We start from the raw sequence: 15,031 nt of genomic DNA, 5'->3' as shown, positions 1-15,031 counted from the left end.
CACTTGCCAAGAAATGGAGTACTGACAGGACCTGCACCAGAGGGGGAATCCCTGTGGGTTGGCGGATGGGGAACATCAGGTCGGGCTCCAGCTGGGCACACAGTTCATGTATAGTGGCACGGTCAAGCCGGTAGGTCAGGATAATGTGGCGTGCTTCCATTGTCGACAGGTCCACCAGCGGCCTGTACACGGGAGGATTCATCCGTCTCCTCGCCAAACCCAGCGGACGGTGCCTAGGAAGGACAACATGGAGCACACAGTCAAGCAACCCACAGGTACGTACTCACAGCTTGCACAGTAAACGATTCTCTATGCAGTGAATGGCGTGTCTGAGTGGCTATGCAAGGCCTAGGCCTGTGTGACGCAGTTGAAATTGAGCCATGTGGACCCTCGAAATGGCGGCTGCCTGACCTGTGAAGTGTGACAATGGGATGTGAGGTCAATGCGCTGGCGTGGCACACCGCGGCGGTCGGCGGTCGAAGACCGCGGCGCGAAGCCGCATTGGTTAACATTGAAGCCTATGGGTTTCAGGAGCCAATGGCAAAGGGCGCCGGCGGTGGCGGTACGCACCGCCGCGGTACGCACCGCCGCGGGCGTGACCGCCATTTTCTATCTACTTATCCACTTGCGACTTGAACTTTCACAGGAGAGGACCTATACTGCAAGTGTTGCTGTGACCTCGGTCTGGAAGGGACAATGGCTGCTGCGACTGGGGAAAGGGCCCCTGCCTTCACTGGAGAGGAGTTGGAGAAACTTGTGGATGGGGTCCTCCCCCAGTATGCGCTACTCTACGGTCCTCCAGACCAACAAGTGAGTTTAATTCAATATGGATTTGGGGCCACTGGCTGGCTTGGGGGCATGGCGGGGGGCCTGGCGGGGATGGGGGGCATGTTGGGCCTGGCGGGGGGCCTGGCGGGGATGGGGGGCATGTTGGGGCTGGCGGGGTGCCTGGCGGGGGGCCTGGCGGGGATGGGGGGCATGTTGGGCCTGGCGGGGGGCATGGCGGGGGGCCTGGCGGGGATGGGGGGCATGTTGGGCCTGGCGGGGGGCATGGCGGGGGGCCTGGCGGGGATGGGGGGCATGTTGGGCCTGGCGGGGGGCCTGGCGGGGATGGGGGGCATGTTGGGGCTGGCGGGGGGCCTGGCGGGGGGCCTGGCGGGGATGGTGGGCGTTGGGCCACTGGCAACGAAAATGCAGACAAACTTGAACGTGGTATTTCTCCCTCCCTGTACGTGTCACATAGGTCCGCGCCCATGAGAAGATCGGGATTTGGCGTGCCATCGCCAAGGAAGTCCGGACCCTGGGGGTCCACCATCGACGGGGCACCCACTGCCGCAAGAGGTGGGAGGACATCCGCCGCGGGACCAAGAAGACCGCCGAGTCTCTGCTGGGGTTGGCCTCCCAACGTAGGCGGGGTGCCTGCCGTCAACTGACCCCCCTGATGTTCCGGATCCTGGCGGTGGCCTACCCTGATTTGGATGGGCGCGTGAGGGCAGCACAGCAGACACAAGGGGGTGAGTACAAGCATTATCTACTCTGTTGTCGTGCAGTGGAGGTGTCTGGGTGGGGGAGGAGGGCTGTGGGTCCCCCTAGGCCAGGGCGATATCTGTAGGCTGGGCACCCCCGTAAGCCCCTGTGTCCCCAGCCACCACCCTCAGTAGTGTGTCAGTACAGCCATCCCTGGGCCGTGTCATCCATGGGTGCAGTTGTCAACTCTAGGCGTGTAGGGCATGTTCCACGGAATGCGTAGCGGACCCCAAGTGCGCAACTTAGTGCAGGGGGCATCTGTGTCTGTCATGTCCGCTAACTGTACCGGTGATCCATGTACTCAAAATCTCTTTATTTCTCTCTCCCCCCCCCTTTTTGTTTGTCTTTCTGTGCTTGTGTGCATCAGCATCATCAGGCGGAGGAGAAGTGGCATCGGGGCAGGAGGGAGCTGCATCTCACATGGCCCAGGAGGGCCATGCCACAGAGTCTGACTGGACCAGTGAGACGGAGGGCGAGGGGAGCTCCACAACGGGGACGACTGGACCCTGCAGCGACACGGACACGTCCTCGGAAGGGAGCTCCCTTGCGGGGGTGGCACCATCCGTGCCCCCCGCCATTACAGGTACAGCCGCCACCCAGCGCACCATCTCTGCCCTCCCAGCAGCCCCTCAGCGTTCGCCCCGTGCCCGCTCTGCCAGGAAGCCGGGCATCTCCTTCGCCCCAGGCACCTCAGGCCCTGCCCCTGTTACCCCCGCTGCCCTCAGTGAGGAGGTCATTGACCTCCTCCGAACGCTCATTGTTGGGCAGACTACCCTTTTGAATGCCATCCAGGGGGTGGAGAGGGAGGTTCATCGCAGCAATGCGTACCTGGAGGGCATTCATTCGGGTCAGGCTGCCCATCAGCGATCGTTCCAGGCTCTGGCCTCAGCACTGACGGCAGCCATTGTCCCTGTCTCCTGCCTCCCTCTACTAACTCCCTCCTCCCAGTCTCCTGTTCCTCTGCCTGTCCCACCCACACCATCAGACCAGCCTGCACACACCTCAACACCCAAGAGCAGCTCATCCAAACATAAGCACCACAGATCACGCAGACATTCACACAAGCAACATTCCGATGCAGACATGCCAACAGTCACTTCCACCTCTGTGACCCCCACCTCCTCGTCTCCCTCCTCCCTCCCTGTGACGTCTACACTCACACCTTCATTCACCTCACCATCAGCCAGTGTTTCCATCACCAGCACACCCTCCAGTACAGTCCGCACACGTGCAGTCACCACCCCCACTGCCATTTACACGTCCCCTGTGTCCTCTCCCACTGTGTCTGTCACCCCCTCTTCCACACCACACAAACGCAGCCACCCACCCACCCAACAGCCATCCACCTCACGACAGCCTCCCGCTCCTGCACCTGCACCCAAAGACAGCAAACTTGTCTCGCCTACAACCACATCCTCTCCCTCCACTCCCATACCCACTGTACCTACCACTATCCATTGTCCCAAGAAAATCTATCTCTCTACTGCTACCTTCTTTCCTGACCCTGAGCCCCCCCCCCTCCTTCTCGTCGGGGTAAAAAGAGCACCTCAGCCACCACCAGCCCTGCAGCCTCCTTGACAAGGGTGCAGGGGTATTGGAGCCCACCAGCCCGCAGGTCTGGATCTTCGCCCAGCAGCAAGGGGACAGCCAGCCCACCCCCTGGGAAGAGGAGCAGAAGGCGGAAGGGCCGCCGCCGGAGCCCGGATTCGATATCCCCCCAGGACACTAGCCAGCCACCGTCAACAGCCACAGCTCCAAAGGGAGGAAAGGGCCACAGACTCCCGACTAAGGAGGGCAAGGGCAGCAAGGCGGAGAAGTCAGGCAGCAGGCCTGCTGCCCATGGAGGACCCGTCACAGCTGCCCAGGAGGAGCCCGCAACCCCCATAGCCGCTGCCCCGGGAGGAGCCGGCACAGCTGCCCCGGGAGAGCCCACCACCCCCATAGCCGCTGCCCAGGGAAGACCCAGCCCAGCTGGCCAGGAGGGCCCCACCACCCACAGCCCAGGTGGGCATTGAAGGAGCACCATCCCCGCTGCCCAGGAGGGCACCACCAGGCAATGAGCAGTTGGCCATAGAATGTCCGCCGTTTCCAGCACCGCTCCGCTGGGGACCGCCGTCTCAAGAACCGCTGAACTGGGCCCTTCAAGGCAAGAACCGCTGAACTGGGCCCCGCCGTTTCCAGCACCGCTCCGCTGGGGACCGCCGTCTCAAGAACCGCTGAACTGGGCCCTTCAAGGCAAGAACCGCTGAACTGGGCCCCGCCGTCTCCAGCACCGCTCCGCTGGGGACCGCCGTCTCAAGAACCGCTGAACTGGGCCCTTCAAGGCAAGAACCGCTGAACTGGGCCCCGCCATCTCCAGCACCGCTCCGCTGGGGACCGCCGTCTCAAGAACCGCTGAACTGGGCCCTTCAAGGCAAGAACCGCTGATCTGGGCCCCGCCGTCTCCAGCACCGCTCCGCTGGGCACCGCCGTCTCAAGAACCGCTGAACTGGGCCCTTCAAGGCAAGAACCGCTGAACTGGGCCCCGCCGTCTCCAGCACCGCTCCGCTGGGGACCGCCGTCTCAAGAACCGCTGAACTGGGCCCTTCAAGGCAAGAATCGCTGAACTGGGCCCGGCCGTCTCCAGCACCGCTCCTCTGGGGACCGCCGTCTCAAGAACCGCTGAACTGGGCCCTTCAAGGCAAGAACCGCTGAACTGGGCCCCGCCGTCTCCAGCACCGCTCCGCTGGGGACCGCCGTCTCAAGAACCGCTGAACTGGGCCCTTCAAGGCAAGAACCGCTGAACTGGGCCCCGCCGTCTCCAGCACCGCTCCGCTGGGGACCGCCGTCTCAAGAACCGCTGAACTGGGCCCTTCAAGGCAAGAACCGCTGAACTGGGCCCCGCCGTCTCCAGCACCGCTCCGCTGGGGACCGCCGTCTCAAGAAATGCTGAACTGGGCCCTTCAAGGCAAGAACCGCTGAACTGGGCCCCGCCGTCTCCAGCACCGCTCCGCTGGGGACCGCCGTCTCAAGAACCGCTGAACTGGGCCCTTCAAGGCAAGAACCGCTGAACTGGGCCCTTCAAGGCAAGGACCGCTGAACTGGTCCCTTCCAGGCAGGAACCGCTGGCCCTTTGGCAGACGTGGCATGGCAGGATCTGTCTCGGGCAGGGCTGCAGGATGTCCTCTGGCCAACATGCCTCCTCCAGTGGCAGTGGAGTCTGTTATGGATGGCCCATTGGGCAGGCCACCCACTGTATGGACTGTATGGACTGTGGCTTTGCTCTCCCCAGGATGGCCCAGTGGGCAGGCCACCCACTGTATGGACTGTATGGACTGTGGCTTTGCTCTCCCCAGGATGGCCCAGTGGGCAGGCCACCCACTGTATGGACTGTATGGACTGTGGCTTTGCTCTCCCCAGGATGGCCCAGTGGGCAGGCCACCCACTGTATGGACTGTATGGACTGTGGCTTTGCTCTCCCCAGGATGGGCCAGTGGTCATGGAGTCCCCTCGTGGATCTGGCGTCGTGTACTCAAGTGGCTGAGGTGCCCCCCCTTCCCTTCCCCCTGAGGTGCCTGTCCTTTTTTCTTTCTGATGCCCCTGCAGTGTTCTCTCCGTGGAGTTCTTGTCGTGGGACTGGGCCTTGCCCCTTTGCTCAGGACCCCTGTGGTCCACGGACAGTGGTTGGACTACATTTAGTAGATGTCTATATTTTGTACATAGTTTATTTATTTATTGGGATTACTGCTGTCCATTTTTCAATATATCTGCCCGTTTAAGATCTCTTCTTTTGGTCTTTGCATTATTTCGGAGGGGGGGGTTTGTGGGTTGTGACAGTGATCTGTGGAAATGCATTGATGTGTGTGTTGTAGTGGGTGTGGGTGGGTGGGTGTGTGCCGGTAATATTTTCCCTCCCCTGTGTCGTAGGTGCAGTACTCACCGATGTCTTCCGCGCCGCCGGGCGTGCTCCTGGTACAGGAGCAGGTATAGGAGTGCGGGGATGACCTGCAACTCGGGTTCCATACTGCCGGAATCTCGCGTGGAGTATGTGGAGGTGAGCGTTTTCCCGTTCGTAGTCTGTTTCCGCCGTGTTTTTATCGGCGGTGCTCCCGCCCCGGAAAAGGTGGCGGATTGGTGGGTCGTGATAGGGTGGGCGGTACATTGTCTGCCGCCTGGCTGTTGGCGGGGACCGCCGCGCTGTTTGTTTGTTCCGCCGTGGCGGGCGGAGTGTTAATGCGGCGGGCTGTGTTGGCGGTTCCCGCCAGGGTCAGAATTGCATATTTTGGACCGCCGGCCTGTTGGCGGGTTGGCCGCCGCTTTATCACCGACCGCCAGGGTCAGAATGAGGGCCATTGTCTTTTTCTTATAGGTGGTTTATAATGGTTATAAGTCATGGTTTTCTTATTAGTTGTGATGTATGATTTATTATTCTGTGTTTTTATGGTTAACATGTTTTCAATCCACAAAGTTTTTATTGATTGATTGATATTATGACGCAACCCTGCACTTATTAAACTCCTCGAATGCTTTTCCCACTCTCTGCGATTCATCCTCAAGTAGGCTTTGGGACCCCTTTTAGCCTCCAAACTAACTGCACCCACACATTCAACTCACTGGACAACCAGGAACTCCTAGTCCCAAGTATATCCTATTTGTGGTTGAGAGTATCGTATGGTGATTCCTGCTAGGATAAGCTACGATTTGCAACAGAAATATTGTAATAAAAATTCAAAGTAAAAACAAGATGAAATAACATGAAGTTCTGAAAAATAGCAGAAAAAAACAATTTAGCATGCAAAATGTTGCAAAACAGATACAAAAACACAATAAAAGATGGTTGTCAGTCAATGTTCCCTATAACTTTTTTCCTCTATGTCCGGTAATAAAGGTGCTCTGTGTACTGCACCCAAGGCTGTGCGCCCTGAAAACAAGCAACACCTTAATATACAAGTCAAGTCTGAAAGCTATCAAAATTACTGGTGTAGTAAAGGTACTGAGGGTCCTAAGGCAAACCAGTAAAAACTGACACACACACCTCTTGGTTAGTATTAAAATTACAAGGATGCAGTGGGCTCCTTGCACCCCTGGGCACAGGTGCCACTGCATCTTGTACCTTAATCATTTTACCAATCCTCGAACTTTGCTCTCTCCCCGCCTCTCTTATGACTTCTTTCCACCTTGTGTTACCCCTATCCACTTCAACTCTCTCTATCTTGCTTATTATGATCTCCTTCTCCTCTTTTTAAAAATGTATCTTCTCTTTGCTCCTTACCCTCCCAACTTTTTTTCTCCCTTTCCGTTCTCCTCCACTTCCCCCTCATAATGTCTCCCCTCTCTTCAATCTATATCCTACCCTTCTCTCTCACCCAACTTCCCTGTTCTCTCTCATTCCACCCTGACTCTATCAAATCTATATCTTGACTATGCTTCTCTTTAACTCATCCCTTTGTCATGGCCTTGTCTCCACCCCCTTGTTTGTCACATCCTTGTCTCCTTATCCCCTTCTGTTTATCTTCAGTGCCTTCCTTCTTTCTTTCCCTCCTCTTTTCATTGCTATATTTCACTCCCCGCTATTTCATTTCTTCTCCATTTCTTGCTTACTCAGTTCTTCCTTTTTAATATCTCAGTACCTCACTTCCATAGCACATTCTCTCCACATATGCCCCCTTTTCTGTCTACTCTGAAATCTCTCTCTCCTTAGCTCTCTCCTCCAAACATCCTTCGTACCTCTCGATCTTTCTGTGTATTATTTCTGCCTTTCCTACTTTTTCCACCTTTTGATCAGTTACCTTTTCTTTCTTTCTTTCTTTCAATTCCTTCTTCCTCTCTTCTTTCTGGATTTCTCTACCCTCCCATCTTTCTTTGCATTCTGTCTTTACTATCTCAAGTGTGCATTTTCTCATGATGTCCCACCCCTTTCTTTATTCTCTCTTTTTAATATCCCATTCTCACCTAATGTCCCAAGTTCTTCTTTTATTTCTCTCCTTAATATCTCACCCCCAAAGCTGCCCTCCCCCCAACATCTTTCTAGCCATCTCTTTCATGTTTGACCCTTCTGGTGTTTTTTTGGTTTCTGCTGCCTTCCCACTGCTTCCATCACATTCCACCCTGTCCCTTTGTCCTCTTTCCTATCTCAGGACAAGCGCTGTGCACAAAAATACTGAAAACAAGGTATGGCTATTGTTCCAATGTAGCCTCCATTCTGGGTTTACAAGTACCTGCTTGGAACCTGTCTTGCTCTCTGAGATAATTACTTTTCCCCAGGCCCCTTCCTGAGGAAGAGACTGCACGGGGTTAAGCCCAGGGAGGCAGTTCAAAAGAATTCTTAACAAAAAGCTGTTAAATAAACTGCAGCCAGTGCAGAGCATACTGATCCTTTTTCGAGACTTGGCCCTCCTGCAGCTAAAATAAGCCACACCACTCACTAAAACTACATTTTAAGATCACACAACGGGTAGGCACTCCATAATGCCCATGCTGCACCTCTACAATCCTCACAAGGTAATGGGTCAGGTGAAGTTGGTCAGAGCCAGATGCCCTTATGTTGCTGCCACTGAAAGGCCCTCATCCACACCTCACCACTTGTGATAACTACAGAGATGGAACACGGGTGTGGTTGCTTGACGCTCTTGTGGGATATACATTCCAACGTGAATTGTGATTTAGGTTGGAAAGTCGCCTAAAGCAACACACACTAAAGCTATGCCCTACTTTGCAATGCTTGGTGCCGTGGGTAATGTATCATGGGTCGTACATGGGCGTTCCCATGTAAACACCGCTCAGTTAGATCAAAATCCCTATTTACTAACCTCTGTAGACAGGTAATTGAGCCAGAAAAAAATGACACCTCCTCAAGGCAGGCATAACAGTGGAGCAACTTTTTCAAAGTAGCCACATATTTCTAAACTTTGCATGTCTGTTGCACTGTACACATATGAAGTGAGAATGCAGTGAATACATTTTGTACTAGAAGGGCCTCCTTCCAGTACAAAACCTATGCTTGACAGGATGCATATACCCTTGCATTGCATTGGAAGGATGTGTGTATTGGCGCATGGGAGCCTAAACTGTTTAAGCAATGGAAGAAGTGAGAAACAATGCCTTATCTTAGTAGATATGGTGCAGTTTTGCTCTCGAACTTTGATGCAGCGCAGCATACTTGGTTGCTCCGTTGCATGGTGTCAAAACGTAGTAAATCTGTCCCTGTATCTCAATCCAAGTGACACAGAATCACTATGTGGCTGGTTTTGCTACGCAGAAAGCAGCTCCTGCAGTTCAATTAACAGTTTTTGTATTCAAAGTCCTTTAAAACTCATACAAACTAGCCTCCTCGGTCTAGGGATGACCAGCTTTAGAAATGGGATTTCCCTTCAGGGGAAAAAAACAGACCGACTGGGACAGAAAATAGGCCCAGCATGATAATAAAAGTGGCTCCATTAGTGCAATAGATAGCTAACAAGCATTGTCACAGCAAATAGGTTTTGCATATGTGAGATCTACTGACTTTGTTAATGTTTTAAAACAGACATCGATGGTGTCAGATGGAATGAAAAGGACAGTGGGAATAGGTGCGGGTGGAGGAGAACAAAACAAACAGCGGGCGAATGGCAGGGGAGCAACACAAGTAAGCTGTGAGGGAAAGAGAAGAAACAACAGACGGCTGAGGGAGGGCAGGGGAGACCATACATACCATACATACCATACTTCTTATAGGGTGCATGGCAAAAACTTAACAATAAAGTACCTGGAGCTGCTTGCAGCCGGTGGAAGGGCACTCTCTGCAAATGGAAGCTCCATGCTCCACAGCTGGGACGGCAGGAAGCAGGTGGCATGGTCAGTAAGAAGTAAGGAAACAAGAATGATACGGAGACGACCAATGGTAAGTATTAGTAAGTAATGGGTAAGCCTGTTTTTCAAGTTATTTACAATACCTTTTAAGACAACACGTGTGCTGTAGGCGAAACCTAAAAAGTGGCCCATGTGTGCAGATTGTGGCCCTTTTGAACTTGCAAATACACATGCTGCAAGTGTTTTGCAAGGTGTGGAAGACTGCATGGGTTTGAGCTTGTTGCAGGCAATAGTCTTTTTAATATCAGGGTACCCAACAGTAAAAAACGGCCAAGTAGACCATAAAACTGGCCCCAAATAGCAGGGTCAGTGAGGGTGGGGCCGGGATCAACGGCATGGCCAAAAAGAACAACATATTCTGTAACTATTTTGTTGGTAGTTCACCTTTAAATAACTGCATGAAAATTGCAAACACATTAAACGAAAAATAAATGCATGTTAAACTAATCAGTGAAAAATGCACTATTTTACATGTGAAACCTTTGTTGGTTGATGCAATCACTGCCGATATATGTGTGTGTAACCAAAGGACCACATAAATGAAATCTGGTTGGTGCAGTAACAGTCAATTGTGTGTTTTCAGGTTATGAGCTCCCAGTCTGTGACAGAAAGCACTGTAAATGTGGAGATCATTTTTTAAAACTTGCATTACACACAGTAGAGATAGGCTGACCACAAAGTGTAATATTTAGGTTCAAGATAAAAAAAGTACTTCCAAAATGTAAATCTGAGTAATATGCAGACTGTACATGGGGCAAACATTTTCATAACTGTCTCATAAAAGCACACATTTCACAGCTCATTGGGTCAGTTTACAATACCTCTCAACCCAAATATTCTTCAAATGATCCCATCCATTAAAAAAAACACTGTCTTCCAAGCAGCCTTTACATTTGTAGATTGACCAAATGCCCACATTTACATTTCTTTAAGGCATTAGGCTCCCTGGCAAGAAGACATGTTTATGTTTTTAGCTGTGCTACAGTTTTCTCTTCTCTGGCTGCCAGATTCCTTCTGACAGCGGTGTGTTTTGGATACCGAGGCAGTAGCCTCATTACTCAATATACATTTTGGACTTGTTAAATCGCTGTTTTGTTGTCTTATTGATCTGTGACTCTGTCACAGTGGAAGTTGGTTCACATGGTCAGTGCTGTGATGGGCCGCAGATAGCGGTCTAAAGGGTTTGCAGAAATGTCACCAAGTTTCTTGATCAGTGGGTTTTCTTTTTGATACAATACTTTGTAGAATTTCACGTTGAGTTTGCGGAGAGGGTTGTCAAACATCTCAGCGCCCAAATCTCCATGGAGGTCTGCTGTTATTGTAAAGCAAGGAGCACCTGTAGCTATCCATAAGGCCTTGTTCTGTAGTGTCTGCAGAGGCTTCCGATACTCCGGCTCGCAACTGCTCCACACTGGTGAAGCATATGTTATTGTGGGTCGAATAATTGCTTTTACTGCGCACACTTTGCTCCACATAGGCATTGATTTCGTTCTCAGAAGTGGGTACAATGCAGCCAGTTTGTTTGTTGCTTTCTGGCATGTCTTCTCAATGTGGTTTCTCAAGCTAAGTTTGGAGTCGTGTCACCCCTAGATATGAGCGGCTCCATTCCCACTTTTTCTCCTCTCCATTGAGGCAGATCTGTGGATGCTTTTTGATCTGCTGTCTGGTGAACAATGTTGCTGTGGGTTTGCTTGTGTTGAGGTTCATCAGCCAGTACCATCCAGAGATTTTGCTGAGCGAAGCTTCAAGGTTCTTTGCCGCTTCCTTTTCACTGAAAAATTGGGAGATGACTGCAACATCATCGGCGTAGAAAGCAAGGTCAGTTTTCTTCGTATTCCTTGGGAATATCATTTGTAAATATATTAAAGGGAAACAGTCCAAGGATTGATCCTTGAGGCACTCCAGCCAGAATAGGGTGTACAGTTGAGCATTCCTCACGCATTGCCACGTGGAAGATGCGTTTTTCCAGGTAGATAGTCAGCAGAATCACCAGATAGCTGGAAAACGTCAGCTTAATAAGCCTGTAGATTAGTCCTCTGTGCCATACTCGGTTGAAAGCTTTGCCTACTTCCAGGAAGACAAATCCAGTTTATTTGTTGATCTTGAATCCATGGCTAAAAATGCCCACAACTCTGAGAAGTTGATGATTTGTAGAGTATTCTTTCCGGACCCCAAACTGTTCTTTTGCAAAGTCACTGAGACGTGCAAAGATTACCTTTTCAAAAACCTTTGATAGGCCAGAGAGCAGACTTATAGGGCGGTAGTTTGCAAGATCTCTTAGTGGCTTCCCAGCCTTAGGGAATACAATGACTCTTGCTCTTTTCCAGGCTTTTGGGAAATGCAGGTGCTGGAGACATGCATTGAAGATTTCAGCAAGGCGATCCACTGCTGCATTTGTGAACATCTTGATGGCTTGTTTGATTATTCCGTCTTTTCCTGGGGCCTTGCCATTTTTCAGCTTTGTTCCCAGGCTTTGTATTTCATCACTTGAGCATTCCTCTAAGGTTGCAGCTTCTGTTTACGGAGGATGCTCCAGGGACGGCTAGGTGATTTCTTGCTCTACTTCTAATGTCAATTTACTGGCCTGCTTGGGCTTGAAGGATGTCTCCAGGGTGTCAGCCAGGACCTCTGCCTTGTCTCTGTTGCTGCATGCCAGGTGAGTCTTTCCTCTGGGTCCATCAGTGGGCTGAGTTCATTTCTTCCAGTCAAGCGCCTTGTCGTGTCATTCTCCAGAGAGAACTCTTCATCCTTCAGATGAGCTGTCGGTGCTTCCCATTTTTCACCTCTGTGCTGCCTTATTTGTGTCTTCAGCAGTCTTGTCAACATGTCTGCAGGGCTGGGGTGCGATACTTCTGCCACTGTCTTCATGCTCTATTCTTCTCAGCTATTGAATGTTTGATGTCGCTTGGGAGGTCGTAGATAGAGCAGCGTTGAGGTGTCTGTTGAGGAATGCTGCCTTTGATGGCAGTATGGACTGCATCGGTGAAGTGGTAAACAGCCTGGTCAAGGTCTTTGATACAGCTTATTGGATCAAGAGACAAGGTTTCATCCTAGCTTTTCTTTTGGAAGTACCAGTCTGCCTTTTTGTAATTGTACCTTGCCCCCTGCTGTTGGCATTCAATATTGTCTCCAATGGTGATCAAAACCGGGTTGTGGTCAGATGTCAGTGCTGTTAAAGTCTCTAGTTCCATAGACTGTGAAAGGTTCTTCATGACGACAGTGTCCAAGATGTCTGTCTTCTATCGTGTGGCGCCTGGATAATGCATTGGATGAGTTGGGCCAACAACTACAAAGTCTTTCTTTCTTGAGTGGGAAAGAAAAGCATGTCCTTTGCTGTTTGCAATTCGAGAGTTTCAGCACTGGTACTAGGCATTAAGGTCTCTTCCAATTAATGTTGGGATGCTGGAATCCAGTAGAGCATCTATGTCACTAAGGCATAGCTGGTTTGGTGGTGAGAACGTGGCAATCAGTCGGAGGTGTCCTGCAGATGTTTGAATCTGTAAACCTGTTGCTTCAATGCTCCCCACTGGTGGTAGTGCAGTTTCGTGATGCTTCACTTTTGTGCTGATGATCACAGCTGTTCCTCCGCCCTTGGCTCCAGTCAAGGAGTCTGTTCGGTATACTCTATAATTTGCTAGGTTGAGCTTCTGGTTTATCTGTAGATAAGCGCTACACTCACATCCTTAGATTCCATCAGGTGCAGGAGTTCATCAGTTTTCTTTTGAATGCTGTTGGCATACCAACTCAAGAAGGTAGAGTTTGTCTTAGTTTTGGCTGCCATGATGGTTGATTTCTTCACCATGGAATAGTCTGGCAATGAGGTTCACCATTGTTGTCACCACAGGGTGGATATTCATATTTGATAGTACTTTTGTAATCTTTACAATGAATTCCTGCCAGTTGACAGCAGTGCTTAATGTGCAGGACGAAACTGGGGTGGTTGTTGCTGGTGGGTTACCTTCCCTGGGCCTTGTAACATCTGCATAGGTCCTTCCATCCACATGTGTGTCGCTATGGCTGTTTCTTGAGGTGTGGGATGGGATCCTGTGTGGTGTTCCAGGTTTCTGGGCGTATGTTTCAGCTTGTCCTCATCTGGTGTCGGTGAGGGGCAAGATACCTTTTGTGGTTGAGGAATTTGTTTTTGTGGTTCGTCCTTTTTTGCTTTCTGTTGGTAGGGGCAGCCGCCATAGCTTGTGGGGTGATTTACTGTGCAGTTTGCACATATTGTAGGTTCTGTTTCTCTATTCCTGGTGCACTGGTTGGAGGTATGTTCCCCTCCACACCGTACACACCTTGGTTTCTGATGGCAGAAAGTAGAGGTGTTCCCCAAGTGTTGGCAGTTGTAGCACATGACTGGGCCCCATTTCCCCAGAGGTGCTTCTGTTGTAACAGTGCAGCTGCAGAGTCTTGTGACTACTGAGAGATCAGCAGGTTTTCCGTCTTGGCCTGCAGACATGGTTACAATTAACAGGGGAAACTTTATGTTCTTGTCTGTAGGAAAAACAATTTGTGTTATGTTTTTTACTGGAAGCCCAAGATCTGATGAATCGCAGGCGATGTGTCCAAGGGATGCATTTGCCGGTAGACCCCGTATTACAAAGCGTTGTGCTTTTACCGTGGTCAAGGAGAAAGAATGGTATTCCAGCTTTTGCTTCGTAAGTACGCTGGTCAAACTTCTATAATCTTCTGGAGTTGTTAGCATTATTTTGGCATGGTCCTGCGGGGGCTTTATCGTGAAAGTGGAGGTGCAGTGTTCCTCCAAGAGTTCCGCAAGATCGTTGTGAGTGGGCAAGTTCTTCAAAATGATGGGTGGGATCCACAGTCGCTTTGTAGGGCAAGGAGTTGTTTCAGTTCCAGTTGTCGCGTTGTCTTGTTGGTCAGTGTCGCAATCTGTAATATGTTGCACAGCTTGAAAGCGATTAGCAGTCTCAAAGCCCTGGGGCTGGGCGGGTGAATCTGGGAGCTTTTCTCACCGGTTCCTGTTCACCGTTCACTCCTCGAATGAGAATCCAAATAGAATGACTGAATCGAATCAATGAAAATCCTTTTTCAGCTGTCTGTCCCTTCCTCTGCTTTTTAGCACTAGAGAACCTCCCCCCTTTCATTTCAGCTAAAGCGTCTCAAATGGCAGAATTAACCGTCTCCAGAACCACACACAAAGAAAAGAGGATCTTTCAAACCTGCCTTGACTTGTAAAAGAGGTTAGTGTTGTAATTTATTGTTATAAACTGGTAAAACAATATATATATTTATTATGACAGCATACGTGTGTAACTCGTGACAATGGTATATTCCTCCACCCCTTTTATTTGGTTACACATTGAACGATCCAAAGGAACCTGCCTTAGAATTTCGAGATAAATGAGAGTTCTGTCAGTTACAGAGAGTGGATGACTGAATAAAGAGGGCCTTATACTTCACCTCTACGGCATGTCTTCTCGTCATTAATAACTTACAATAGTGGGCCTTATCAAATATCCCTTGTTTTATTTCATTTTGTCCTGGGAACAACGAGAGTGCGCTCCTGCAGACAGCCTGGGCACTGGAAGGAGCAAGGCTGCGCTGTCTAGATGGAACATAGGTTGTCACGCGTGTAAGGGGCTCAGAGGAACAGAGAGACAGTGTGCAGTCTAAAGGGAACATAGGTTGTCGCACTTGTAAGGGGCTCAGAAGCACA

This window comes from Pleurodeles waltl, chromosome 8, assembly GCF_031143425.1.
Source record: "Pleurodeles waltl isolate 20211129_DDA chromosome 8, aPleWal1.hap1.20221129, whole genome shotgun sequence".
Lineage (NCBI taxonomy): Eukaryota > Metazoa > Chordata > Amphibia > Caudata > Salamandridae > Pleurodeles > Pleurodeles waltl.
The sequence above is the reverse complement of the archived record's forward strand: the minus strand, read 5'-3'. Positions refer to the sequence as shown.